Raw genomic sequence first — 26565 nt, forward strand, 5'->3', positions numbered from 1 at the left:
GAGTTTTAACAGTGAAGTACTCACTAAATGTAAGTCCCATGACCAGGGATTGCTTGCAAGTGCAGAGCTGACCTTCTTTTGACAGACAGTACTAGGAGTGAGGCTGTTCTTGGGAGTAATGTGGACCTGTACTGAAGTTCCTTTCAGTGACAGTGTTTTCAAACAGCTCAGAACATGCACATTGTCTTTGTCTAAGTCTCTTTCTCCCCAGAGCGCATCATTTCACAGGTGATAAAGAGTCATCATCCCCTGCTCTCTCCCCCCAGAGCTGCAGGTGGCTAATGCTGCTCTGCGAGATTGAGTCTGACAGACACAGACATTGCCACCCAGCAGCCTCCGTTCTGGACAGGAATTCCTAGTCATGCTATTGCAGCCAAGTTTACCCAAGACACCCAATGATCATTTCTCATTTTTCAAACTTTGTCTTTTGAACTGGTTTTAGCTTGTTTTATGTGCCTCCTTTTCATTTGTTTTTCTCACTGAAAAAAAAAGGCTCTTTTCTTGGAGCCACTTACTAGGGATTTTACTAGCATCACAGCAAGGAGCTTAAATTTGCCAATTTAGTTCAAATAAATAGTTATTATATTCCTGAAAATAAAAATAACAATAATTGAATTTGGACAGTGAAATCTGTCTCTTTAAAATATTTAGTTCTGTCTGCTTTTTGTATGATAAGGAAATGACTTAAGTTATATTTTCATGCAGAACAATTTCTAAAATGATTACCCTAATTTGCTTTCAATTATAGGTAGAAGCTTTAGTGTTTAAGAACTTATCATTTATAGTTTTGGATTGAGTCTCCCTCCATCTCCCCCTCCCCTGCCAGCTGTCTCTGAAAATAATGATGAGAAATACTTTAAGGAAAATTACAAATCAAACTAAATTCCCCAAGTAGTATTTCTATAATATTTTAAATTCTATAAAATTTGATTTATTTTTTAGCAAGTAGCACATTCTTTGCTTAGTATTAAGACTATCATTGCAATTTCTTTTTTGATACTAATAAACATTTTAAAATATGAGACATATTTTAAAAGAAGGGCAACATTTTCCCCCATCAAACTCATCATCACACTCTGTGTTCTTCACTATAATTTATGTCTTAATTTGGACAACAATGATTTCCAGTTGGATGGCAATTATATAAGGATTCCTTTATTCATCCAATTATCTATCCCTGTATCTCTCTCTCTGTTTCTCTCTGTCTCTGTCTGTCTGTCTGTCTGTCTGTCTCTCTCTCATCTATCTATCTATCATCCACCCATCTCTCTCTCTCTCTCTCTCTCTCTCTCTCTCTTTCTCTCTACACACACACACACACACACACACACATATATATATATAATCTTTCTATCTAATCTATTTGCCTGATGAGGTTACAAATAGTTGAGCTTGTCCTTGAATTCCTCATGATTGTTCTGTTTCTACCTCCTGAAGGTTAGAATTGCAGGCATATGCAACCAGGCCTGGCTGCAGTCCTGGTTTCTTACTTAAATATTTAAACTTGCAAGTAAACACTGAACTGAAAGCATTCTTCATAATTGTTTCACTCACTCCTGTTTTACCTCCCCAGTAATTTGACAGAGACTCTTTCTTAACTTTCAAAACAAATACGTTTTTCTGAAGTTCAATTGAAGGATTTGATTTCATTTCTCTTATCCATTATTTGTAGCTAAATGCATTAGTTTTACAAATTCTGCTGGGTATGAGGTTTATAGCTCTCTGGATACCCGATTGCACTCCATAGTGAGCCACCAACCTAGATATTCTGATTTGTTTTTCTACTGTTTGTTGAACCTAAGACAATGAAAGCTTCAGACAAGCCATTCAGCTTGAACCAGCCAGAGCTGGAACTCAGATTTGTGTTTTCTGGTGTGAGATGCTCCACCATCCTGCATTTACAGGCTGAGTCCAATTCTGAGGAGAAAAAAAATCAAGCTACCTACGAAAGCATAGGTCAGAAATAATGCCGAGGGAGACTATGATGTTCACTATTATGTATTCACATATGTTTTATTGAAGCACAGATTTTAAATCTTTTATTAAGGGAAAATATATTTTATATTCTGACAAGTATTCATATCTGTTCTAAACCAACATGCTAATATTTATTAGCCCATTTAAATTAAAATGCCAGCAGTTACTTCAGTTTGTTTTGGGCATTCAATGGAATATGAATTCTTTTATGAAGAAACCTCTCTCCCCATTATAAGACATGATTAAAAAATTTATTTCATCTACCACTGTACTTTAATTTAGAAAAGGTATAACTAATATATACTGAGACCCGAAGTGTTCTAATACCCATGCCCAGTAATAGATATTTGATAGATTATTATTTCACAGGAAAGCCAAACTGCAAATGAGTTACAGGAAAAGCGGGAGCAAGCAGACTATCTTATCTAAAATACATATTTTTCAGCTAAAGGCATTTTGATACATCTATATTTTGTTATCTTAAATACATTCAGGATAGGGGTAGATGATTTATACTTATTTTAGTTTCTAACTGAGACATTACAACCCAGATTGTTAGTGCTAATATTTATTGTTTTGTGTAGAGGTCTCTGCACTTTCCTTTACTCCTCATAGTTGGTGTTAAAGCTTTCTTCTCACTCCTCTCAACACAACTGAAAAGATAACCAAGGTATCAAGATATAAAGAGTATTAATTCAAAGTTTCCATCTTAGCAGACCTAGAAGAGCCTTTGTCTTGTAGAATATTAATTTAAGATCTGTTGCATTAATTTATACTGTGGAATATTTATTTAATGATGCGAAGATATGTTGCACTCTTTCATGTTGCATTTGTTTAACTCTGTAAAGCTGTGTTACTTTGCCTACCTAAAACATTTTATTGGCCTAATAAAGAGCTGAATGGCCAATAACTAGAGAGAGAAAAATAGGTTGGTCTGGCGGGTAGAAGGAATAAATAGAAGGAGAAGTCTAGGGAAGAGAACGATGAGCCACCCAGTCACACAGCCAGTCAGAGTAAGAAGGGAAAAAAAAGATATATAGAATAAAGAAAGGTAAAAAGGCCAGAGGCAAAACATAGCTAAAGAGAAATGGGATCATTTAAGTTAGAAAATATGGCTAGAAACAAAGGCCAGGCATTCATAAGTAAGAATAAGTCTGTGTATTTATTTGGGAACCGTGTGGCAGACCCCCCAAGAGTAAAAAAACAACAACTTTGTTCTTGTCATGATCCTCCTCCTCCTCCTTTTCTAAAAACATGGTTAGAACTCCCCTCTATAATCGTTCTTCCTTATTCTTCTTTCAGTTATGCGGCTGCTCTTTTTTGGGTTCTTCTAACACCTCCCCTTTTCTCTGGAACCTGCAAGGCGCATGCAATCTTCACTGTTCTGTCTTCCTTTAAATCTTTGTTCTGGGCTTTAGGAAGGCTTCAGAGAAGACTTCCTACTTCTTATCTCAAGCCAACTCAGCCTTTTTACGACTTCAGTTCATATGCCCCCTGGCTCTCCAAGCCCCCCAGCATTGCATGGCTCCAATGCCCCATGGCTTCACCTGCCCCAAGATGTTGCATGGCTCCCAGCACCACATGGTTCCAAGCATCACAACCCAGCCCTCTTCACCATGTGACAGCCTTATCTGAAAGGGAGCTCCTTCAATCCCATCCCACACCTGCTCCTATTGTCCTCTTCCCCATCTCAGTGGGAAGAAATTACCTTTTGAGTTGCCAAGGCAACCCCTACATTCGACTTCCTTGGGCATAAATCCTTTTCATTTTATTATAAATCTTACATAATCCATCAACAAACACCAAAACTTCAATTAAATAGTGACACTCATCCGAAATATCTCCAATCATTTTCACTATTTTTTTCTACAGCTATGGTTCATGTTCTAGTTCTTATAGTAATTTGGATTAAATATTTTTGATTGAACTCTACTTATGTTTGAGGAAGTAGATACAACAATTTAAGGGAAGTTGACTGAATTCATTAGTGTGTATTAACATTTCTTCATATACTTCCTATAAGTTGAAAGATAAAATCAGTTTAAAAGTCCCAGTTACTTTTATATCAACATTAGGGTTAGGGTGAAGAAATTGCATGTACATATTTGATTCAGATATCCATCCTAAGCCTCAGTGTACATTCTCAGAACATAATCTGACTCTAGTAATTATATCTCAGCAGTAGATGTCATTACTGCATCCACGGCAATCCCTCAAATGCTCCCCTACAGCCATACAGGGTAGCTGGTGAGTTCACTGGCATATTCCTAGCTCAGTGGTCCATAGGCCATTGCACTGTCCTGTTCCCTCTCTGCCTCTAGGTTTTCATGAGCCTTATAGGAATCTGCCTAGGCCTGTGCTGAACAGTGAGTGCTAACACTTCAATGCTCTCAAGTCAGTATTCATATAGTGACACCTGATGGAAACAATCACAAAGTCCATAAATTTGTGACTTGTAAAGTATAGTCACAGAGGGCTTCTCTTACTTGTCAGTAAATGCTGCATTTCAGCTGTTGCAAATGGCACAGGTGTTTTTGAAAAATCCATTTGTTTTCAAAGTGGTTGCTGAAATAACTCTGGTGCAACTGAGTATAACCTTCAGTGGAAACATTTCTTGGGAGGGAAGTGAATATACATTATTGTTTTATTAATAATCATTTGGCATTCTGATATTTTAGTTGAAGACCAGAGTCATAGTATCTACACAAGTCAGACAACACAGAAATAATATGCATTACAACTACATTTAATATTTCTTAACAAAATGGTTCCATTTATCCAAAACTTCACAATGAAGATGGTTTAGGCAACTTTAAATAGGATAGCATAAAAAAGCATGGTGATCTTCAAACTGACATTCAGAAATATGGCTCAGAATCAGAGTAATACCACACACATGTGATCTCAAAGCTTGGGATTTTGAGAGAGGAGGATTAAGAATTCAAGATTGTTCTTGATTATAGAGTGAATTTAAGGTTAGCCTGGAGCACATGAGAACCTCAGTCAAGAAGAAAAGATAAATAAATAAATTAAAACCACACATAGAGTTATGGCTCACTGTGTTAGCAGTACTGGTTCATTTGAGGAATGTAGGGTCTATTATTCTGCTCCTTAAGTTTAGTGTAAACCAGTTCTTTTGAGTAAACTAAATAAATCAATTTTATTATTGCTATTAAATTCATAATGTTATACTACTGCCCAAACATTGTAGGTCATCTTCATTCAGTGTAAATATGTAAGCCAAAATATGACTCCTACATATAACGTTAAATTTACTGTTAATTGTCTATGAGAAGGAAAGCAGAGAAAAAGCTAATTTTACTTATATAGTTTACCACTCATTTTAAATGTTCTCATTTTAAGATGAAATCAAACTGATTATTAATGAAACACTAGGTACTTCTTATACTGAAGTTTGTCAATCTGTGTTGTACCTTATTTTCATAACATATGTTGATTCAAGGACTCCGTCCAGACAGGTATCTGCCTCTATGGGGCAATAAAAACTGAGTTAATATTATATTGTTGGAGATGTGGGTAGGCCTATATATTTTGTCAGTAATTTTCTAGCTATTAGCTACTTTATGAACTATTTCTAAGTTGCTTTGCATGTAGATTTCCTAAATATGCTACTGTCTTCTAGTTGCCAACATTGAATCTTAATTCTCAATTCAGAATAGATGGGTTTCTATTTGTAGAAGCCTAGATATATTTTTTTGTATTCTATTATTAAATTGTGAAGCATTGAGGAGCTAGACTATAACATCTGTTACAGTTCATTTCTGAGAATTTATGTGGTTGTGGGTGAGAATCTTCAAAGTTCTAAGAACAAAGCATTACTTTTAGGACAAAAGCATTTGTCTTAGTCCTTTGTTTTGTTTATGGCAAGGACCTGATTTCATCCTTGGCAGTAAATATTTTCTGACAATAGCGCAAAGTTTGGAAGAGATAGATGGCTCAGGAGTTAAAAGCGGTCTTCCAAGGGACCCAAGTTCAATTTCCAGTACCCATCTAGTGGCTGACAACCTTTGTGACTCCCATTCAATGCTCTCTGATGTTCTCTTCTGTCCTCCACAGGTACCAGGAACACATGTGATACATGGACATACACATAAGCAAAACACTCATACATGTCAAATAAAATTGAAAAGTGTGTGTGTGCGCTCACGTGTGTGTGTGTGTGTGTGTGTGTGTGTGTGTGTGTGTGTGTGAGAGAGAGAGAGAGAGAGAGAGAGAGAGAGAGAGAGAGAGAGAGAGAGAGGATGGGGAGGAATGAAGGGACTAGGGGAAGCGACTAGGGAAAGAGGAGGATTTGACCAGCTGATGATCATAATGTTTTTACCCTTAGATTTGAGAACATAGCATTTAAAATTTCCTAGAAAACAGGACATAGTGAGGAGAACAATGTGAAAAGCCATTATTATTAACTGTGCTGGAGAGCTCAGAGACCTAGAGAGGACTCAGTCATGTGGAAGCCCTGTCTTTGAGAAAGTGTCTCCACTTTTTTGTTTGTGCAGTTGCCTGCACCAGTGAAGGCTTTGGACGATAAAATTAGCTGCCGTGACGTACAGGCATCGGGGAGACTTTCCACTTATTTCTGCCAGGGAAAATGTAGAGGTTCTTGTTCTAAATGTTAGCTTAGTGGTATGTGTCTTTAAAAAATACTTATTTTTATTTCATGTATGATTTTTTTATTTCCATATACTTATGAGCACCACTAGTACACTTGGCACCCACATAAATTAGAGAGGGAGTCAGATACCATGGGATTGGAGCTACATACAGTTGTGAACCACCCTGTGGGTTCTGGAAATATAACCTGTGTCCTTTGCAGTAGCAAAAAGCGCTTTTCTAACCCCCACATTAGATATCCTAAATAGCAAAACAATATTAAGAGTTTACATTCAGAATTTTGCTATGCAATGCTTGATTGCTTTATCTTTTCAATTATTTGAAAAGCATGATGAGAGAGGGAAGAATGGACTCTGATGGAGAACTTGCCTGTAAAGTGTATTGACGATGTCAGCATCAAGCTGAGTCTCTCAGAGCTCCACCCCTGGAAGAGGGGACATTGACACTCTCATAAAAAACATCAAATCTCTGATTCTTTGCATCCCTCTAATGTCACTAGTGGAGACCCTCAACAGTCTCCACAGCACATGTGAATAGAAGCCTCTTCTGAAAGAACTGTGGGTCTGCTCTTCCCAGTCTTTAAATGCCAGAAGCAAACCAGGTAAGAAGAATATGGTTGAAAACTGAAACAATCAACACACTGAATTAGAATAGAGCCATAGAACTCTGTCATGGCTGTCAGTGATGAAGAGAGAACACAGTAGACTAAGAACAGTGGTAGTATGCCTCAGGTAAGAAATGTCAGGTTTGGAGGACAACTTACTAAACCCTCCGAATACAAAAAATCAGAAAGCAGTGTCAGCTCTTAAATTACAGCAGACAAAACAAAAACAGAAAGGAAGAAAGAGAAAAGAAAGACAAAAGCTGTTGTCTAAAGGGAATGATACCATTAATGAGGCATGTTTCTGATTTTTCTTTAAAATTGTTATTTTTATTTACAAGTGTGTGTGCATGTGTGTTTGCAAGTGTGCATATGTGTGTACCTGCATAGAGTGTTGTCAGATATCCTGGAGCTGGAGTTGCAGGGGACTGTGAACCAGCTGACCCTAATCCTGGGAACCAAGCTCAACCACTAAGCACCTTTTCCAGCCCCTGTTCCCTTACAGCCTCAGGTCTCACCCTACAGTGCACCAAGGCAGAACACTGCCAGTCAGAATTCATCTGCAGTGTAATCTTTTACTACAGACAATAACTGATGACTCCATATGCATTAGATTTAAGGCTGTGTGCTTTTTTTCTACAGACAGTAAGTCATTATTTAAAGACCTAATGCTTACAGAGTTATCTGTCTGTTTCCTTAGAGCTATATCAGTCAGATTTGCTATTTGAATTTGAAACATGAGTTCCCCCATTTTCACTTGTAAAAAAGTAAAAAGAGAGGGTGGAGAGATGGCTCTGTTGTTAAGATCTCTGATTCCTAGCACCCAAACTTCAGCTCACAACTTGGAACTCCATTCCCAAACTGACACCCTGCTTGTGCCTCCATGGGCACTGCATGCATATGGTGTGCCATCCTCTATCACCATGGGCACTGCATGCATACGGTGTGCCATCCTCTATCACCATGGGCACTGCATGAATACGGTGTGTCATCCTCTATCACCATGGGCACTACGTGAATACAGTGTAACGTCTTCCACGTAGGCAATGTACTCATACACACAAAATAAAACTAAGTAAATCTTAAAAAAATAAAAGTAAAAAGAAAACAGGTCTGAATAAATAATTTATAAATGAAGCTAATTATTTATGGAATAAAAATAAGCATCCACCTTTGTAGCAATGAGTATAATCATATTAATAAAAATTGATAGAATTTAAGTATCAAGAATAGACTAGGTGCAAAGGATTATAGGAGACACAGATTTATATAGATGTACCACACAGTTTAAAAAATATGCTATACAATATGGAAGTAGAAGACAAATATTGTTATCAGTTAGTATGTGGGTTAGTTTTTATTTTATTACAAGAAGAAACAAAAGTACAGATGAACCAAGAGAAATTGATAGTGTTAAAGAGGGAAAGGGAGAGAGAGAGAGAGAAAGAGAGGGAGAGAAGGAGAGAGAGAAAGAGAGAGGATATGAGAATGCACTGGGTTTCTGTTCCAGAGATGGCCAAAATGTGTAAAAATAAAAAGTGAATTAGAGAAGGATGTTAGGGTAGATACTTCAGAGACAAGGAATCCAAGGGAGGAAATGGATGTGAATTTCCTTATAAATAATACTTATATCAATGGGCTAATGCCGCCGGATGAATTATGTCCGAATGTGATGACTGAAAACAGCGGTAGCCTCATCACATGCTACATTTGCACCTGTCCTCACTTCCTAATCAGCACTGATTGCAGAGAGGTGCCACTCACCTAAGATCTACCTCAGAGAGGGCACACTGCAACTCCTGTTTCATTCTATCCATCATGACGTGTCATACAAATCAAAGCCATGTGGCAGGAAGCACATTCAAGTGCTTAACCAAGAAGAATCAAGAAGTACCACATGAAAAGGCAGGAGAGTGCAAAGAATAAGAGAGAGGATTACCACCTAACAGGCTGTAAAACACACAGTAGAAAGTTCTATAGCAGATGTACCAAAAAAAAAATCACCAGCATCAAAGTCTAAATTCTCTTTTTGCAGTCAAGAGGGAGTTATTGAAAGCTTAGATGGAGAGGTGGTTCAATATAGTTTTTCTTCTAATTTTTAATCACATCTTTTGTGCTGTGCATTTGCTGACTATGCTTGCCTTTCTTTCTGTTGAGGTGTTGCAAATATTGCTGTATTTTGGCCCTCAAATTAAAAATTCTGCATATTACATTTGAGATTTTAAAGTCTAAATCAAGCTATTTTTCATCATTTAACTTCTGAACAGCACACTGAACAATTTAATTTTACTTAGTTTTATGCTCAAAATGTTACTTACAAATTTATGGGCTAATGTCTTCCTCTTCACTCATCTGCTGCTTTCTATCACTTTCTTTGTCTAGTTTAATAAGACAGAAATGCTTTCTGTTGTTCCCATTGTCTTCCAGAAGCACCACTAGGGCTCTATCCTATTTACTTAACACATTAGAAAAGTTTTATTCAATATTTATTTATATTTTATGCATATGTGAATGTGTATGTACCTGAGTGTAAGCGTGTGCACCATGTACTCATAAAGTACTTAGCTTGTGCTATAGAGGGCAGAAAAAGACCACAGTTCCCTTGGAACTGGAGTCACAGGTGGCTATGAGCTGCTGTGAGTGGTGGAGGTGCCAGACACTGAAACTGGCTCTTCTGCAAGAGCAGTAAGTTCTCCCTGCTCCTGTAGCTGCACCTGAACCTGTGCTGTGGGATGCTCTGTATGTCAAACGTGTTGCTCTGATTGGTTAAAATAAATAAAGTGCTGATTGTCCAGTAGCCAGGCAGGAAGGATAGAGTAGGCAGGACAAGGAGGAGGAGAATTCTGGGAAGTGGAAGACTGGGTAGGGAGATATTGCCAGCTGCTGCCATGACAAGTAAGATGTAAGGTACTGGTAAGCCACAAGTCACGTAGCAACTTATAGACTAACAGAAATGGGTTAATTTAAGATAGAAGAAGTAGATAACAACAAGCCTGCCACGGCCATACAGTTTATAAGTAATATAAGAGTCTGAGTGATTATTTTATACCTGGGTTGTGGGACTGTGGTGGCTTGGTGGCACCTGGAGAGAAGCTCTCCAACTACATGTGCCTGCGCCTGTGCCTGCACCTGCCTCTGCAGCTGTACCTGCACCTGTGCTCACACTTGCACTTGCGCCTGCATCTGCACCTGCACCTGTGCCTACACCTGCCCCTGCAGCTGTACCTGCACATGTCCCCACACTTGCACCTGCGCCTGCACCTGCACCTCTGCCTGTGCCTGCACCTATTCTTATACCTGCACCTGTGCCTGTACCTGCACCTGTGCCTGTGCCTGTGCCTGTGCCTGCAGCTGTGCCTGTGCCTGCACCTGTCCCTATACCTGCACCTGTGCCTGCGCCTGTGCCTGCACCTGCACCTGTGCCTGCTGGGCCATGGCTCTAGCCCTTTAACACATTTAAAAGAACTGTGCTATGCTAACTTTACAATGTCATAACAAACCAAAATCAGATGAAGGAAGTTAAGACCTGTTTGAAACAGAGCATTCCTCTGTGTAATGATAAGTCTTTCCGCCTTTAGGCATTTCACTGGGCTTTACATGTGTGTGGGGCGGGTGTTTATTTTTAGTCATCTTTCTATGTCAAGGTATTTCAAGCAGAAAGAAATTTAGACAGAGGTGATTTACAGCTGCTAAAACTGCTGAAGGCACAAACATCAGGAAAAAAACACGACCAACTCTCAGGTTTACCATCAGAGATAAAAGTGAAGGGATTCTAGGTAACTTCCTGTACACATCCTCTGGCACTGGGCATTATACCTGGGACAGCATCAGGGCCACTGCAGCAGGAAGGCTTCTGTTGCTCCTCCCTCTTAGGCATGGCTCCTGTTTGCTGTCATTGAGTGCTCAGCGACTGGGCAGATGCTGAAGGAATTGCATTGTTGGACTCCCATGCTTTCTGATTTCCTAGGGAACACAGGAATGGGGAACTGGACTATCTCTGGATCCCCACCCAGAACAGCACTACACAACAGTTATTTCAATAATGAGTGAGACCCACTTCAGAATTCCTCTTTTTACCATCTGGGACAAAAGGAGTTGTATTCTAACCCTTTTCTTACACCCAATGAGAGTGTCAGGATGCGTAATGACTGGCATCAAGAAGGGCACACCTGTCTATCTCCTCTCTTCTTCAATTGTCGTCTCCTTTCCTCCCACATCCTCCTTCCTTCCCCTCATCTCTTCTCCCTACATGTTTCTCTTCCTCTTCTCTATTTCTCCCTTCCCTTCATTAATATTTTATCAGAGTCTCAAAAATGTTTTGTTCTCCTTGTTGAGTTATAAACCGTGGTACTTATTTTAAATATTTTCTACATACCAAACCTGAAATGTGTACACTTGTGTATATGTCACTGCATACACATAGATGTAGTTATAGATGTGTTCTTTCCCATCTTCTCACACCTCTTCTAAGAAGAAGGTATAATCCAAGTTATAAGTGAAGAAACTGTGATGTTCAGAAAAGTTAACATAATAGTTGGAATTTTCAGAGATGACAAAATTATAATAGAGACTCAGTTCAAATAAAGCATATTCCTAAGCTGTAATCTTTTCATTTGCCATTTATACCCCAAAGAAATAGAAAATAGATTAGTTTTTAGGAAAGAGTCCACTCCTATTAACATTTATTTTTAATATGTGGAATTCACCCTCTGTACTAGCACAGAGAGATTAGCACCATGTTTTCACATCTCCAAAATTGCTGGTACATTCTGATATTCACTCAGACTGTTTCTATGCATTTCCTTTAAATTTAATGTTTCAGGAATGAGTTATATACTGTGAACATGTTCACAAATAACAATGGTATTCACCATATACGTAGCACATACAATTAACATACACATTTGAGTGATTTCTTCCAAAACTGTTATGCAATTTTCAAGTGTTACTAGGAAATTCAGAAAGCCTTGCACTCTCCTATTTTCAGCCACTATACCTCCAGCTGTATGAAGTAATGCCTAGTTTATTTCCATTAGTAATGAGCAATCCTGCCTGAAAATCTATAACCTCAGAGCCCCAGGGGCTCCTCCCTAATGGAAGGCACTCTGCCTCTTGGGCCTTGGCCAATGACTGCTGGAGACAGTTGTGTAAGTTATTGAGGGAAGTGTTTTACTCTTAGTGGCTGAACTTAGGACCCCTTTTAATATGTGTCGCCTCTTATAATGTCTTAGTTGGTATGTTGAGATGAACTGTCAATGAGTCCCCTGAATGTTTTTAGTGGTTGCAGAAACAGATGACATGCAAGTCTGTGAATGAAACAGACTTTATTTAATATGACACTGTCACCCAAGCTCGTCAGACTCATCAATTCTAATTCATTTATGTCTTTTTGAAATGTTCAATCCAACTCATCTGTTCAGATTGTTTCCATTCTACTGATGTGTTTTTCAATTAGTTGCTCAGAACAGTAACAAGAAAGACATGGCAAGAATGCACTGTACCTCACCAGGATCCACAGCTTCCCTGTTCAGCAGCGAGAGCTCCACATCCCATTCTCAAAATTCAATTCAATAAGATGCCAACAATATCCCCTTACCAAACTTTGATCAGAGTTCTGCTGAACTCCACAGACTGAACACATTTGGGTTGACACCTGAGGCAATGTACTAGGTCACTGTTGGTCAAGACACTCACCATCTTGTTTCCATTGTTAATATGTCTAGTGTAAATTTAAATTCCATCTTAACACATGTGTAAATGAACATTGGATTCCCTTTTACCTTATAGGAGCTGTGCTGTGTTCTGTTCCTTTTTTTTCTTCTGAACTTTAAAAGCACTGTAAATCATTTATTTCTTCCCTTGCTAAGTTGAACCAAGAAGTCAGGATACAATTATTTCAGAGTAGGAATTTAATATAGACTTAGCTTTATTAAAATGTTCCTATGCTTAAACAAAACAAAACAATGCACTAAATAACACCTTTCTGTAGTGGATAGCTGTTCTGTCTATGACCTTGAAGCACTGCCCCTAGAGAGAGACCAGGTAACTACTCCACCTGCCAATGACCTTGAAGTGCATCTCCTTCTGGGGCATGGCCTCTTGGGACCCTTAAGAACTGAGCTGCACGTACGACGTGTTCACCCTCTGCCTTGTGGATTTTGGATACTGAGATGGACCAGGCAGAAGAACAGTTGGACCATAGCTCAGCTTTCCAGGACCCTATGATAAATCTCCCATGCTATAGTGAGTTTTTATCTCCTAATAAATTCTTTGTCATTTAAACCGACAATTGATAAATATAATATATTAAGGTAGATTATTGTATATACTAGTAAACTAATTTAGAAAAATATCAGCTTTAGATAATTTGCACTGTTATGAATTCTTGTATATTGATACAAATGTAATCTATTTTTTACATTCATATTTAAGATAACTTATACATTGATACAAACACAAAACTATATTTATATTGTACACATATTCCTACTCCTATTTGAAATATTTTGTATATTGATACAAATGTAAATTGTATTTGTCACACTGTATGTATGTTCTACCTCTGTTTAGGATATTTTGTATATTGATATATATTAATAATATTGTTGTCATATTGGACTATACATTGCTACCTGTTTAAGATATTTTGTGTATTTTCACAATTTTGAGATCATTGTCCTCTACTGTACATCTGTTTACAGAAATTTTACCTTGTTAATGTGAAGCCTTAGTCCTTAGGTTATTTAGGTAGCTAAGACTTAGAGATTTATAGTCACCCATGCTTGTCATTTCTATAGTTATGTTAGTTATGTTGTCCAGATTTATAGAAACATAGGTCAGATGAATAGGTAATCTTCAAATACTTCATAGAGTGAAACCTAGAGAATATGGCATTTAAATGTTTTGATAATTTAGAATTCTGCTGATTTGAGACAGGATTGCTCCTGGCAGCACAGATCTGATCCCAAGAGAATGTGGAGCTATCAAGACAAACTGTTTGGAAATTGTCTTCTTCTTGGTGCAAAATGGCATGCTGGGCAAAGAACTGCCCTTGCTTCAAATGCTGACAGTATGAACTCTGTCCTTTCTGGACAAGTAGAACACAAGGAAAGTGACTACTGAGCCTTGTCAAGACAGGGTTATATGGTCTTTCAAAATTCCTGCTTCTGAAAATGGTCTGTCAGATATTCTAGGCCTGTAGCCAAATTGGATTCCCCAAAGATGCTAACAAACTTTAGGTACCTGTCCAGGCTGTCAGCTGTCTCTGTCTATCCTCTCAAGAATTCTGGAAACTGCTTGCTTACACTTTCTGTTTTCTCAGGTATTTTTATGTTGCTTCTCAGGACTTTGATAGAATTGAAGACTAGAAAGTTACAGTTACAATCTTCTTGTAGCTTAGCTAGAACATATTAAGTACTATATTTAGATTCTTTAGGATAGGACAGGTTTTGGAATAATCTCTGTAACACGCCATTTACCTGTGTTCTGGACATCTCTGGATTTTAGTATGTCTCTTATTTGATATTGTTCTTGTTGGTTGTAGTTCCATTTGTTTATGTCATTACCTGTTATTTCTCCTGGACAATATTTGATCATCATTCCTATTGTATATAGTTTAGTATTAGGTTAGAACTTTCTTACTTAGACAAAAGAGGAGGATCTAGGGGGTAGCTATTCTGTCTATGACTTTGAAGTACATGCCCCTGAGGCATAGCCTCTTGGGACCCTTAAGAACTGAGATGCATGTATGTGGGGTTCACTCTCTGGCTCATGGTTTTTGGATGCTGAGACAGACCAGGCAGAAGAACAGTGTGGACCATAGCTTGGCTTTCCAGAACCCTACACAAAGTCTCCCATTCTGTAGTGAGTTTTTAGCCCCTAACAAATTCCTTGCCATTAAAGCAGACTCTGTGGATTTCTCGCTTTACCTTTCCTTAAGTTTATATTTATGGACAGAATATGGATTGCTGAACTTATTTTACTTTATTTTGTTTTTGTAACATTTTCTGAGATCATTCTCACAACAGGCCCAATGATATGACTGTCTTAAAGTCTTTGCAATGTTACAGTGAAATGATATGCTAATTTATGGGAAAGTTATGTCCCCGTCCCCATGATTTGGAGAGCTGTATCAGAAACATTGTCACTTTCCCTGTCCTTTCTCCTAAGTGTTTCCTATTTACTTACCTATTTTTTTTTAATAATAAAAGTCATGGTTGCTTTACTTGACAGATTTAATTGATGGATTCCTGGTCTATTTAGGGTTTTTAATTAACAGAAGAATTGTTATAATTTAACAGAATTCATGAAAATTTGGAGAAACATAAACTCTGCAGAATGTGTATGTGGTTGTGAGACTAAGGTTAAATAAATCACATGTGGTCCCACCCTGTCCTGTAGAACTACTCTCAAATCCTGTCACCTCCTCATTTCTACTGTGGACAATTCTGATCCTATAGAGTAGACTGTGAATCTCTACTTTTTTTTAAATCAATTTAATCATTAGAGAATGGAATCCTTTAAATTAGTGTGATATAAACAATAAGACAACAATAATTCATTCTCAATATACATTTAAAAATTCTATAGTGATTATTTAAAAATATGTTATTAGTATTGACATAGAGCATGTCCAGTAAATTTGGTTTGAAATAGTCTATTGGTGCCCACTTAGTTATGGGTATTAGACACATTTATTTGGGTATTTTAAATAGTGTAGGATTCCCACTTTAAGGACCATTACTAAATCACACAATGAATAATTTCATAATTAACAAGGATAATTAATATCTAGTGACATGTGTTGTTGGGTACCATGCAAATAATGTAGCACACTTGAACAAACAGCATGCATCATCCTTGTGCAAGAAATGCCTGGCTCATTCTGGTTGGTGAGGATATCTCTCTCTGTCTGTGATCTCCTGCTCACTTAACTTAATCACTATCTTCAGACTGAAATAATCAAACAAGTACAAAATCCACCTGCCAGAAAGTCAGACATTGGCTTGGAAGATAGCATAACTCAGGGCTATAGAGTGTTTCCCCAACTGTCTCCAGCTCTCTGGGGCTACACTTTTCTATTTGCCATGCTCATGCAAACCAAAAAAAAATAAATAAATAAAAAATAAAATTAGTGTGTGCCACTTTTTACCACAATATTTCCGTAATATCTTAGTGCTTACCTTTACTCAAACAAATGTTTTTGCTTCAAACAGAAAGGACACACTTGATTTGAACACGTATCAATCTCTAGCTTACAGAGGGAATCCCATGAATGAGGAGTTGTGGAAATGACACACAAGGCTTTCCTGCTCTGGGTTTCAGTTGACTTGTTTTTTTTTTTTCATTTGCAACAAAATGTATTAGAGAGAAAATAACAGCTGTACCTGTTTTCTGAATCAGGGTCCAAATCACACTCTCCAAAAGGCAGCGGTTTCTCTAAGGTAATCCTTTTGTGGTAGTCATACAGACATGATGCTTGACAGGACTTGAAATGCATTAAATAGCAATCTTCTAAAAATACCTGTTAAGAAAATGTTGTGAATATGAATAAAAAAGACTCCTCTGAAATGTTTTCATTTAATCCAAGCCCATTATTTTTATTAAATATTGTAAGTAAGGGCTCTAATGATACTTGAAATCTCAATATTTACTCATATACACACATGATGATGCTGGTTTTTATTTGATATATTCATAGAGCTGAACTTTCTTACATCAGTACAATAGTTAAGAAACTATTCACCACATCACTTTGTATCTGTATTTTCACAATTCTTCAGCTTTTAAGGGATACTTTATATTTTAGGCTATCCTAAGTATTTGTGAAATTTTATTTTGTATTTTATTTAAGGGACTTAAAATCTAATAAATAGTTGTCATTTTAAACTATTTAGACCATTATGCTATTTGTTCTCTGGTGACTTGCAAGGAATTTACATGTTTGAGGAAGTCTCTATTTTGTGTAACTTAAGTGAAGTTCATTGTTTCATAAAATTCTCCATTTAATGAAATGTTTTTTGTTTATACAATAATTTTTATAGACCCATTAAAATGCTTCAAGATCTGTAATCAACAGCCACAGGGTATGTGGTAGTTTCAACCCCAATATCAGCAGCCCAGAGACAGAGGTAAAGATTACATTCCAGTTGCTGATTTAAGTCAAGGAGACAATATGCTCCAGTTTGAAGACTATGATTCAGGAGGAATCCACACCTCCCTCAGAAGATTGTCAGCTTTGTGTTGTCCTCAGCCGTCCTGCTTTCAACTGACCAGCTATGGACCACCTATGTTAAAAGAGGCCTGTTTTATTCGTTCAAATGATTAGCATATTAACATTATCTAAAAACACTTCCATTGTCACACTCAGAAGGATCAAAGTTCTGAACCCTTCAAGTTGATACAAGTTAACCACTATATATTCTTACTGCTGCACACTTCTTCAACTGCCCACAAATTCATCTACATAAAATGTAACTATGTTCTACAATAGACAATTTTCATGTCCGCCTTCATTTTTAAACCTAGAATTCATTCATTTGCATTGCTTCATTGCACACTTACTGATCCATTTGCTTCTCTCGCCCCCATCCTCGCCCCCAACATCTTGGTACTTAAGTCCTGCCTTCTGAAATTCTTCATATTTTTTTCCTAGAGAGTTCAGAACCCCCACATCAAATTAAAGGTTCCTGATTCATACACATTTCCCTGAGAGTTTGCCAAGTGAATACAAAATAAACATGCCTAACTGCACCCAGGAAGCAGGTGTTCCTCCTTTCCTGACCCTTCTGAAAGACCATAGTCACAGTCATAGTTCCTCTCTGTGTGTATGAGCCCGCCATCTTCCCACAACTGTGAACCACAGATCTGACAGCTCTCTCAGATTTCTCATTCTTCCTCTGTTTAATTATTTTCCAAATCACATTGATTGACTCTGTCAATCTCAGATCTATGCCACACCATTCCCATCACTATTGTGGTTTTAAGTGGGCATTATCACACTTCCTATTGAATCAGTCATACTGCATGCAGAATGACAGAGCAGATGACAAATCAGAAAACAGGAAGAGAGCTTCTGATACTTTCTTGTATTAACTTTTATTCATGTGTACTCATGAAGCAAATTCATCTTAATATATTTCTTTATTCCCCATGATGCCCTATGCTATGTAGTGACAACTTAAGATTAAAGAAGGCAAGAACTCTGCACATATTCATTTTATGACTCAGTGACTCTGAGAAAGTAGAGCCTGTGCCCAGCCAGTTCTAACACTGTGTGATGAGTTCTATAACAGCAGTCCTGTTAGGTGGTATGACATCACAGGACACCTTCCAGGCTACTACTGAGTCACCAAAAAAGACAGTCTGCAAGAGCAAATTCTAAACCAAAAAAAAGAAACAAACCAAAGTATATATGGTCACAGTTTTATACAGAGATGAACTAAGTCACATGTTTGCTGTGGATATCGCTCTGTGTAAATAAAGTTCTGATTGGCCAGTGGCCAGGCAGGAAGTATAGGCGGGACAAGAGAGAAGAGAATTCTGGGAAGTAGAAGGCTGGGGAGAGACACTGCCAGCTGCCGCCATGAAAAGCAACATGTAAAGACACCGGTAAGCCACAAGCCATGTGGCAAAGTATAGACTAACAGAAATGGGTTAATTTAAGATAGAAGAAGCAGATAGCAAGAAGCCTGCCACAGCCATACAGTTTCTAAACAATGTAAGTTTCTGTGTGCTTTCTTGGTTGAGTCTGAGAGACTGTGGGACTGGTGGGTGAGAGAGATTTGTACTGACTGGGCCAGGCAGAAAAATTCTAACTACACATGTTCATGAATATTGTCAGAAGCATTAAGAAAAATTAAAAATAATCCATGAAATCAAGGCTAATTATAACATGTTTCCATATTTATGTTAATCACAGCTTGCAAAGGAAATCCAGCTATATTAGGGCAGGTAAGCAGAAACCCACCATGACTCAGTAGATAAGGAATGTTTGCTTTCAGAGGGACTACCACACCTAGAGGGTTGCAGAGTGGCTGAGTGTTATAGTCTGAAATAGCCCAACCCACTCCCTTTCTCTATAGAAAACCCACCATATATGAATGGCCACCATTGATCAAACACTGAGCATGGGACTGTGAATATATCCAACTTAGGTCAAATTTTCTCATCTATCCTTACAAGGGTACTCACAATCCCAAGTGTTGATTCTCCATGGCTAACCACCTCTGATGTGCAGTTTTTAATGACACCAGGTGAACCATCCGACTCCAGATTAACTACCTCCATTCATATGATTTCTTTCTGCAGCCACCTGTTTTACTAAACCTGCTCAGCTGTGGAAATTGACAGCTGGTTCTTCAGTGGGGAGTGATGGGAGCAGAAGTCAGGTGAAAATGGCTCATTAGCAATGAAATGGAAAAATCTGCAGACTTCCCTGAGGACATTTTTGGTGATGTGTCTGTCTCCTAAATTACCCAACAGAGAGTTAATTATAAAGATAAAATAGCAATTTTCAATAGTTTTAGAGGTTCCTATGACATGATAACACTTTGTTTAATACACCAATTTATGTAATTTTCAGGTGAGGTTTCCATTGTGATATGAATTTTAACATAGAGTCTGAAGATAATTCCTCTGACAGCTTGGCTTTCAGAGGGTGGTTCAAAAGGAAGTAACCCAGACTGGCAAGTTGGCTTGTGGGACTCTAGTTACTCACAGACTGTAGGAAGTCCCACAGTTCCTTTATCTCTATTTTTCAATAATGCATCAAGAGAACAGAAACTAAAGCCATGACAATTTGATCATGCTTATAGACTTCTTGGTTGTTGTTTGTCTTTGCTCTTGTGGGGCGCCTGCTACTAAATAAATCACACACAGAGGTTTATCCTAATTATAAATGCTCCGCCTTAGCTTGTCTTGTTTCTAGCCAGCTTTACTTAAATTATCCCTCTAGACTTTTCCTTTGGGCTTTTCCCTTTCTCTTACTTCTTTAAATCTTACTCTTTATGGTTTGCTATGTAGCTGGGTGGCTAGGCCCTGATGTCCTACCTTTTCTCTGGCTATTTCTCCTTCTCTTTATCCTCTCTGCCTGTCAGGTCCAGCCATACCTTCTCCCACCTCACTATTGGCTGTTCAGTTCTTTGTTAGACCATCAGGCAGTTTAGACAGGCAAAGTAACACAGCTATACAGAGTTAAACAAATGCAACACAACAAAAGTAACCCACCTGAAAATAATATTCTACAACACCTTTTAATCTCTATGTCTCTCCTCTTTACCTTCTGTTTATTTACTGAGAGTTACTAAAAGGATACTTGTCTGAAATATCTCTCACAGATGTTGGCTTTTAATGGTTTGAGCCTCTTTTGTACTAGAGTGCTTGAATTATCAATAAATACAAAGCTTTATACTTGGACTTTGCTATTACTATTTTACACATTTATTTCTAGTATTTAATCTGGGGACACACACATGCCAAGATGTGTGTTTAAAGTCAGAGGAAAGCTTTCAGTAGTCAGTGCTTTCCTTCTACCAGCTGGGACATGGAAATTGAATTCTGCTTTTTAGTTTTGCTGGCTTGTACCTTTACCCATTCACCAATGCATAGAGGACAAGTGTCATGGAATTAGGAACTAGGTTTTTTGTGAGGTCTTCACATTTGCTATAAAGTAGTGGTGATTAAACCATTCACACACACACAAATTCCTATAGTAAGTTGATTGTCGTAAAGTATTTCCTATTCTTAAAATGATAGAGATAAATTTACACTCAAATAATAAATGTCATTGTTCAGTTGGTGTGTGGTGGTGCATGTCTGAAATCCCAACACTCTGGAGGCAGAAACAGGATGATTGCCTTGAGTTTGGTCTACACAGTGAATTCCAGACTAGCAAGTACTACTGAATGAGACACTGACTCAAAGATCAAAAAAAAAAAAAATAATGTTGAATTTCTAAGTTACAAATCATCATAGTGAAAGAAACTCCATACATGCAAACAACAAACAAAAACAGTGCACAGTGGCTCAGGACAGTGGTCTTCACTTCTTCAGATAGTGGCTATAAGACTTGCATGTTCTTATGTTAGAAACATTGATACAAGAAAAAGCACGAATCAGACCAGCAAAGTTCTAAAAACAAGATTTTCTAAAGTATCTTTGGCCCTTGTTATCTTGACTCCTTTCTCATGCATTTGTACTTCCTTCTGAACTTGTTCATTGCCTGGTGCCCCAGGGCGTTGCCGTTAGTGACAGTGACACCTGAAGGTCTGTCACTATTAGTCAGGGATTCTATTCAACTTCAAGATAAGTAGAATTTCCTCCTATAATCCTTCTTGGCATCCTCATTGGGGAGGGTCAGAGGGCTGTCGGCCTGGATACCCAAGCCAAGAATGAACATGCCGCTGAAACATTTTATGTCACAATACCATGAACTTCTAGAGCATTCATATTACTGCCATGTCACCCTTTTAGCACATGTAACTTCTATCTGAAAAAAAAATATATATTTTATCTCCATAAATACAATGCCACAGAACAAAACTGCCTTTCGGAGTAGCAAACCCTTCACGAGAGAGAAAGCAAGTTGGAGCGGGGTTTAGCAGACTTGGTTCTCTGCAGAGTGCCCGTCTGTGAGGGGCATCAGGGCTGGGAAAGATGTTTCCTGTCTTCCCTCCACAGGTGCCACAGCTGTTAGCACTTTTGTTGTCAAGGCACAAATGTCAGGCAGGTACTGGTAATGAGCTAACACCTAGGGAAAGTGGGCCAGCGGCCTGGCAACGTGCCAGGGCAGAGCATCACTGGTTCCAGGCTTCCGGAAGCTGGGCTTCTGTTGTTGCCATTTTCTCCAATTGCATCCCACTGACCTGAGGGATTTGCTTCACATCATGGGACAAAAGGGTATTTCTTGACTCTCTTAAAAAGAGTAATTTTTAAAAGTGAAGACTTTTTAAAAATTTTAATTTAATTTTTAAAAGGGGCTGCTTTGGCTGTTAGGATTTAGCTTTCAGTAATTCATAAAGATATACACCGTGGGAGGAAATTATTTGAATTAAAATTAATTTTCTAGTCCTCTCCTGCAGAATTATCTTTCTTCAAGAACTGGAATACATTTAAAATTTTCCAAATGCAGATGTACATAAGTATTTATCTTTGTAAGTCTATGAGTTACACAAAGAGAAACTTCAACATGTATCAGAAATAACATATTTAAGAAATTCTTCCAATCTTTAAGAAATGCAAGGGCAGTTCAGAAAAGTGTTAAAAGAATTGCATTATCTCTCTCTTTTCCAAGCCCCTGGTATGATTTTGGCCCCAGCCACAGAGCTAAGAGGTGTGTGGATGATGCCTTTCCTTGGGATGGGATACCAGAGGTTGAATATTGGCAAACTGCCTGGCAGCTTCACTGGCTTCATGATCTGCACTGGTCCTCAGCTTTTTTCCAGAAGGTGATTTATTAATCAATTTGTCAAATCTAGAGGAGGATGCCAGTGGCCTTGAAGTAAAATTTGTATACTCATTTTTTTTTCACATATCTTCCACCAGGAACTAATACTTCTTATAAAATATGCTTTAATATGCAGTTAAACTAATAGATACTGGGGGTTTACTTTACCAATTTCATTATCCAGGTTCACACACACACACACAGACACACAGACACATGGACACACACAGATACACACACACACACACACACACACACATGCACACCTTCCTCTGAGATGCCCAAGATAATATACTTTTTACGATGTGCATCGTATTAGCAGAACTTTTTGTTAACACTGCAAGAGGCCTTATAATGAAAAGAAATAAAGTAGCTATTATGGTAGGATTCAGTCAGGAAATGAGAAAAGGATCATGGGAAGGGAAAAAGGGGAAGGAATGGCGATCTGAGAATATCTATGACCTGTAAGTAACAAGAGACATGGGAGAAGAAGGGTTCAGTGTTGTGTTGGGAAGGGGTGGTTGTGGGAGAAGGGAGTAAGGCAGGGACACCCCTAAAACAATCAGTGGATGAAAAGGCCACAAAGAACCATGTCACTTTGTGAACAACTAGGAAGAATGGGAGGAAGATTAGAGTCACATTTAAATACATGCACTGCATGTTTTCTCTTTGAGTGTATTGTTATGAAATATTTACAGTTTTCGTTAAAATCACTTAACTTTAAAGCTAAATTATATGATATATAATTATACATTACATAATTATATGTAATATATAATATCTTTATTTTATTTTAATGGGGGAGTGGTGGATTTTGGAGGAGTTGGGGGAGGTGAACCATATCAGAATATATAAAAAAGATCTATTTTCAAAGGAAGAAAGGAAGGACGGAAGGAAGGGAGGGAGGGAGGAAGGAAAGAGAGAGAGAGAGAGAAGGGAGGAAGGAAGGAAGGAAGGAAGGAAGGGAGGAAGGAAGGAAGGAAGGAAGGGAGGAAGGAAGGAAGGGAGGGAGGGAGGAAGGGAGGAAGGGAGGAAGGGAGGGAGGGAGGGAGGAAGGGAGGAAGGGAGGAAGGGAGGGAGGAAGGGAGGAAGGGAGGGAGGAAGGGAGGAAGGGAGGGAGGAAGGAAGGGAGGGAGGGAGGGAGGGAGGAAGGGAGGGAGGAAGGAAGGGAGGAAGGAAGGGAGGGAGGGAGGAAGGAAGGAAGGAAGGGAGGGAGGAAGGAAGGGAGGAAGGGAGGGAGGGAGGAAGGAAGGAAGGGAGGGAGGGAGGGAGGGAGGAAGGAAGGGAGGAAGGGAGGGAGGAAGGAAGGGAGGAAGGGAGGGAGGGAGGAAGGAAGGAAGGAATGAAGGGAGGGAGGAAGGAAGGAAGGAAGGGAGGGAGGGAGGGAGGAAGGAAGGGAGGAAGGAAGGCAGGAAGGAAGGATACAATAGCCACATACCTGGCAAGGATGCAGACACCAATGGTGGTAAAGAAAACCACTCCAGCTACTATGGAAGTCAGTATGGGGCCTCAAATAACAAATAACACGTATACTACATGCCCCATCTGTGACACTCCTGAGTATTAGGCCACTGGACTCAAAGCTAACAAATCAGAGATATCTGCACACTGATATGTACAGTGACATTATTTAATATAGGTAAGTTATAGAACCAGCTAGGTGTTATTGATAAAGGAATAGACACAAAAAAATGAGGTTAACATACAGAATGAGATTTTGAGTAGCTACGAGGGAAGGGTCAATTAGGTCATTTTCCAATAAAAGTAATGGAGTAGAGAGCATCGCATTAGTGTCAGTACAGCTAGGAAAGACCGATATCACATGTTTTCTGTCATTTGTGGGTCTGAGATTTTACACATATACATGAAGTCATGTTTGTGGATATGACACAAAAATAGAAGAGAATCCTCAGTGAAACAAAAGCACTGATTGGGGACAGGAAGAGGGATGTCAGGACAAGAGGAATATGCTGTCTAAATGTCTTTATGAAACCCACTGCTGTATACAATGGCTACACACCAGTTTAAAAATGGAGAAAAAGAAATCACCAAAAATAAATATCTAAAATAAACAAGTAAAATGTTGCATGGGGCAGGGTTGTAAGAACTATTTTCTTCTAGAAATATACTTATGACCCATTTTTAGAGGAGCTTTTGAAGACTGAATACATTTCAGAGGTTTGAACTATTTCATAACACAGGCCTCATACCCCATTGGGCTACTAAGAAAGACTGAATTTACTAATTAAGGTAATGTCTGTTCAATCTAACTCATCCCATTAGTTAGTTATCCCCTGAGAGGATAGGTACACATTTGAAACTATGATTATTCCCTTTCTCCTATGTCTTCTCACTGCCTGCACCTTGAAGTTTGCTGATTCAATACATGATCAAAGGCCTTTAGGAGTCATCAGCGTTCAGATCCACTTGCTGCATCAGGCTTCCAGATATATTTCTTTGGGCTGTTGTCTTTCATTTGCAGCTGGCATGTGTTCCTCCCAGAACACCTTTTTAAGACCACTTCCTTATTTAGCCCACATACTCAGGGTACAAATAAAACTGAAGAGTTATAAAATAATGGCAAATTTTTCCAAATATTTAAATAAAACTATAATTGAAAATTATGAGAATAATTTTTAAAAGTCCTTGATTTTTACACACAGTTTTTCTTTTCTTTAATTTTGTTTAATTCTGTGTCTTCACGGGGGTCTATGAAATGAGTGCAAGTGCTATGGAGGTCAGGAGATGGTATCAGATCCCTCAGAGCTAGAGTTGCAGGACACTGTCAGGCCCTGGGCATTGTTGCTGGGAACAGAACTCAGGTCCTCCAGAAGAGCAGCAAATGCTCCTAAACACCAAGTTAACCTCTCAAGCCCTAGACATAGTTTAAAAATGTCTTTATGATCATAGTACACATTATTACTGAATGTTATCTCTGTGCAAATCATCCCTTTTTGTGAAAGAGAGAAAATGAGGATCTTCTGCTTCTTCATATGCAGCCTGTGTTCTGTGAGAAGCTTAAGTGAGGTAGAAGGGTTTTTGTAGCGCTCTAAATAAGTCACCGTGTGCTCTGTTCAGAGGCTAGAATTCTGTGGTGGTTTCACTGCTAACACCTTCTTAGCACATTTGAGCATGTTGTGGAAGTTTTGAGTCTAGAATAAATTAGTGGGTAGTTATGTTGATCTTAAAACTTACAGATTTGAGTGAAAAGTTATTAAAAATATCTTGATAACAAGAAACATGAAGAAATATGTGGAATTATGAAGAATGCAACTGAAATGATGATAAAGATGTCCAAATTTCCTGATAATCTGTTTTTTCAATTGACTCAGACCTTGGCTTCACCTACAATGGCTGAAGTTTATTTGGTTCATGTTTGATATATAACATATTAACATATTTTTTAAAAGCATACCAATGATAGAAGACAAAACAAAACCAAAAATCCTGGAGACTTTTGATCAAGTGGTTTCCCAGCAGCCAGGGGGTCTGAATTCTGAGTGCTGTCACCTCAGGCCCCGCTCTGCTCAGTTCTGATTCCTTCTGAGCCCATTCTACAAAGACCGTCTTTTGTGCAACCTACTAAAAGAGTGACCATCTTCATTGCAGTCTTCTTCCTCCTTTTTAAACAGGAAGCATCATAGCTCCATGCTTTCAACTCTCATTCTGTTGCTTTGGGAATCTGGAAAAATGATTGCTCTGAATTCCACTTCCACTATTTAATACAGTTTGTGAGTGGAACAATCTGTATTATTCATTGAAAACCAATTTGATCTTGTTGAATATTCCAAGAACAGTAAATATGCTACTTGTGTCTTACAGTAAGCTAAAGCAGGACAGACATAAGAAAGGGCATGGCATTTGTGTCTGGTACACAATGTGCTAAGGTGGACAGAGTAGCACCCATGTT

General features: G+C 38.4%; 1 long non-coding RNA gene across 1 annotated transcript in view; it reads right to left on the reverse strand.

Annotated features, from left to right (window-relative positions):
• Positions 1 to 26565, reverse strand: part of LOC118587463 — a 502157-nt gene that overhangs the window by 229622 nt on the left and 245970 nt on the right. Inside the window, exon 3 of the long non-coding RNA XR_004945457.1 lies at positions 16597 to 16733. This is a non-coding gene — a long non-coding RNA (uncharacterized LOC118587463). The remainder of the gene's footprint in view (positions 1 to 16596; positions 16734 to 26565) is intronic.

Source organism: Onychomys torridus, chromosome 7 (assembly GCF_903995425.1).
Source record: "Onychomys torridus chromosome 7, mOncTor1.1, whole genome shotgun sequence".
Taxonomy (NCBI): domain Eukaryota; kingdom Metazoa; phylum Chordata; class Mammalia; order Rodentia; family Cricetidae; genus Onychomys; species Onychomys torridus.